The following is a 4,200-nucleotide window of genomic DNA, read 5'->3' as shown; positions in this document are numbered from 1 at the left end:
AAGCCAGAAGCAGGGTGATTTTTAGTCGTTAATTGTAAACTTTACTCGGCCCCCACACGCTGCTGGGGAATGTGGAATGTTCCAGCTCTGAGATGTTAACTGAGAAAAGAGAAGTCAAACAAAGCCGATACGTGCAGCCCTGTCTACAGAATCCTTCATTATCCAGTTTAATCAGGAGTTTCTTGGTGTTTTATTAACTTGGTCCCAAAGAAGGAATTCAAGTCCTAGATAAGTAAATCTTCAATTTGCTATTCCCTGAAGTATGGAAATGAAGTTGGGCCAATTTTTAATCTCTGCTGCCAGAGAGGCCCTTTCTGCTAACAGATAGAAACGCTTTTGCTCAACTTATGAATGACTTGTAGTCTTTCAGATATGGCTGACCTGAATTGGACTGAACTCCACCATATTCCGGCTGAGTGGGTCATTACTGGAATGAGACATTTGCTCTTCAGAGAACAACTTTATTTTTATTTTATTTTTTTCTTGAGATGGGGTCTCACTCTGTCAACCAGGCTGGAGTGCAGTGGTGCCAATCTCGGCTCACTGCAACCTCCACTTCCTGGGTTCAAGTGATCCTCCTGCCTCACCCTCCCGAGTAGATGAGACTACAGGCAGGCGTCACCATAATTTTTTTATTTTTAGTAGACAGGGCTTTGCCATGTTGGCTGGGCTGGTCTCGAACTCCTGACCTCAAGTGATCTGGCCTCCCGAAGTGTTGGGATTACAGGCGAAAGCCACCGTGCCCGGCCAGAGAACAACTTTAGAATGAAGGAAATACGCAAAAGAACATCACATCAAGGATCTATTAATTACCATCTATTAATTATAATATGTGGGTAATTACGACTATTACCCAAGCATTCTACGTTGACTGCTTGAGAGGATGTTTGTTCTGCATGGTGGAGTGTGGAGAAAGGCCAGAATTCTTAGGTTAATCTATCCGTGGGTTATGACTTTCCACAATAGCCACCCCCGGCCCCCACCAGCCCTTTTATTGGCTCTGGATGGAAAATCCCTACCCATGTGATGGTGCCTATAGTTTGACCAACCGTTGACCCAAAAGGTTATGGTCTTCAGCGTTTTAATTATATCCACGACTAGATATTGGGGTCTGTGTTCTTCAAAGTGTGGGGCTGCCTATTCTCCCAGGAACCAAATGGCCTCTGTCTAAGAAAGTATGCTTACTAGGAAATACCCTGCCTACCTTGGGAATAAATGCAACTCAAGAAATAAGAGAGCTGAAAAAGCTGGTGCCATTTGAAAAAAAAAAAAAGGGAAGGAATGAGATTTAACTGGTGCTCAAAGCTTCTCTGATACAAAATATTTGGTCATGTATTCATAATTTGCTTGACATTTCCAGCAAAGCGAAGATGGCAATAACAAAAGGAACTTCATACAAGAGAAAAGAAAGACCCACGGAGCTCCGCAGTTTCTGTTGGAACAAGACTCTTCTGTTTTGCTTATATACAGTTAAGTTCGTTTAGTGTCTGATCCAGTGTCTGATGTAAGCCCACGTTCTCTTCTTTGGCCTGGGCAAGTTTCTCTTCCAGGTCATCAATTGTCTTTTCCAGTTTTGCAACCGTTCTCTCTGCAAATTCAGCACGGGTCTCAGCCTCTTTCAGTTTGTCAGACAGAAGTTTAATTCTTCTTCATATTTGTCCTCCTTTTCAGAATACTTTTCAGATGCAGCCTCCAGAGATTTCAGGTTGTTAGTAACATTCTTGAGTTCTCTTCCTCCAGGTCACCACATTTTCCACATTTTAGTTCAGACACCTCCGCACGCTCCTCTGCCCTCTCCAGCTCACCCTCCAGGATGACCAGCTTACGAGCTACCTCCTCGTATTTGCGGTCAGCCTCTTCCGCAATGTGCTTGGCCTCTTTGAGCTGCATCTCCTGAATTTCCATCTTCTCCTCATCCTTCATGGCCCGGTTTTCTATCACCTTCATTCCTCTCTCACTCTCATCTGCAGCCTTTTCCGCCTCCTTCAGCTTCAGGGCCGTGGCCAGTCGTTCCTGAGCCCTGTCCAACTCCTCCTCAACGAGCTGGATGCGTCGATTGAGGGCGGCCACATCACCTTCAGCTTTCTCGCGCTGCTTGCGCTGCTCGCGCTCGCGGTCCAGCTCCCGCTGCAGGCCCTGCGCGCGGTCTTCCGCCTCGTCCGCCTGCCACTGCAGGGCTTGGATCTTGCGTTTCACCGCCTCCAGGGAGTTGAGGCCGGCCATGGCGCGGAGGCGCAGAGGCGCACGAGCAGCGGCGGGCGCTCGGCTGGACTCGGCTCCGGTGAGAGCTGCACGGCCGCGCCCCGGCCCCCCAAGCCTTTGAGAAGTTTAGCTTTACTTAACATATCTATATAGCAAACCTGCACATGTGTCCCTGAACCTAAAATAAAAATTAAAACATAAAATAAAATAAATTTAAAAGAGAGATCATATTCTTTTATTTGAGAAATACTAATCCATAATACTATCTTACATATTATCTGAACAATAAAACTATCATATAATTTATTTTTAAAAGAGAGCCATCATGCTGCAGTTTCTTTGGATTTTGAAGACAACATAGTATAACTTCTCTCCCAGTTCCCTGATGCCTCAGAAAGCCACCAGTGTTGAGTGTGGGTGGCAAATTCAAGCTGTGGTTCCAGGTATTCTGTTTCTTGGGCCACGTGACCAACAGATCCAATGGTGCTAGAGGCATCTTCAATGGATAAGGATGTCGCAGTCTTAAATAGAAGAGTCACAGCACAGAGCCCTGAGATTCTGGAACAAGGCCACGCACTACTGGAGAGAACTATCTTGTTTGGAAAGTAGCTCCTGGCATACTACTGGACTCCAATGGAGACAGAACAGCTGACCATGGGGCACCCTATTACTATGCAATCTGATTTCCATTATGAGTTGGTGTTATCTAACCTACAGAGTCCTACTTTTGGACACATGTAACAGCAATCTGTCATGCAACGGAAGTGATACATTTGGATATGACTTGTAGCAGGTCCAGAAAGATTAAGTAAATTATATAAACAGATGTTCCAGACTCCCATTTCACCCATCTCTGCTGCACTGCTGACTCCCAATCGATCTACACTCATAGGCTCCTGGGAGCACCCGACATCTGACTGAACTCAGTGTTAATTTAATGGGATTGTTGCTGCATTGCTGCCCCAATCAAAAGTGACCCTGAAGGATGATGGTAAAAGGTGGTTCTTCCAATGGGACAAGCTGGAACCAGTATACGTGATCATATACTGTATGTGGAGGAAGGATGTGGCCTGAGGCCTAGATGTGTACTCCTTCATGGCAGGAGTAGATGGTTCAGCCAGCTGGCTAATGGCCTGGAAGGAACAGACTGGAAGATGAGAGTTGAGGAAATCTGGGGAAGGAGAATGCAGATAGACCTATGGAAGTGGGTACCAAGTGCATGGATAGATCTTTGGGTCACACGTTAATGATGACTGAAGACCGTATACACATTTGAGGTTCTCAGTCACCATCTAGACAGGGTGGCCCATCCTGTGTGTTTTTCATGCAATCTCTCCCCTCAGATATCTCAGTATTTGTTCAATGTGTCTATGAAGAGAGTGGTCAAGGTAACAAGGACACAGGTTACACAAAAGTCCTAAAACAGGGACTCTGACTTATTTACTGTGATTGCTGAGTACCCAACCTACTAGCAAAAAAGACCATTGCTGAGTCCTTGAAATGGCATCTTTCATCATGTACACCAGCTAGCAAACTGGTGACAAGTCAATGACATTGGAATGCTTCCATGTTACTGCAGGCAGCAATGCATCTTTCCTAGAATTGACGCCAGCTCCAGAGGGAGATTTTCTTTAATGTGAGGCATCACACACACACACACACACACACACACACACACACACACACACCAGCATGTGGCAAAATGCCCAGGATATTGTAACAATTTGTTGCAGAATAAATGAGTGAATAATGAATACTAGAAATAAGAGTGTGAGCCAGAGAGTGAAAGGCTTACATAAATTCGGGAACTTGAGTGACGCTTCTCTAGTCTCTTTTTCCTTATTCCTCAACCCAGAACATAGAACAAGCTCTTTACTGGGCCATGATAATCCCTGTTCATATATATCCCCCTCTGCAATCTCTCTCTGACAGCTCCTTCCCTCCAGGCTTCAACTACCACATCTCACTTGTTGGTAAAGTACTCTGACAGATACTGTT

The 4,200-nt window shown here is 45.3% G+C and overlaps 1 pseudogene; it reads right to left on the bottom strand.

The window, feature by feature from the left end:
• Positions 1 to 370: 370 nt before the first annotated feature.
• On the bottom strand, positions 371 to 2,246 carry LOC102138950 (tropomyosin alpha-4 chain pseudogene; annotated as a pseudogene).
• Between the last annotated feature and the right edge of the window lie 1,954 nt (positions 2,247 to 4,200).

Source organism: Macaca fascicularis, chromosome 18, assembly GCF_037993035.2.
Source record: "Macaca fascicularis isolate 582-1 chromosome 18, T2T-MFA8v1.1".
Lineage (NCBI taxonomy): Eukaryota > Metazoa > Chordata > Mammalia > Primates > Cercopithecidae > Macaca > Macaca fascicularis.
This window is presented reverse-complemented; position numbering and strand designations above follow the sequence as displayed.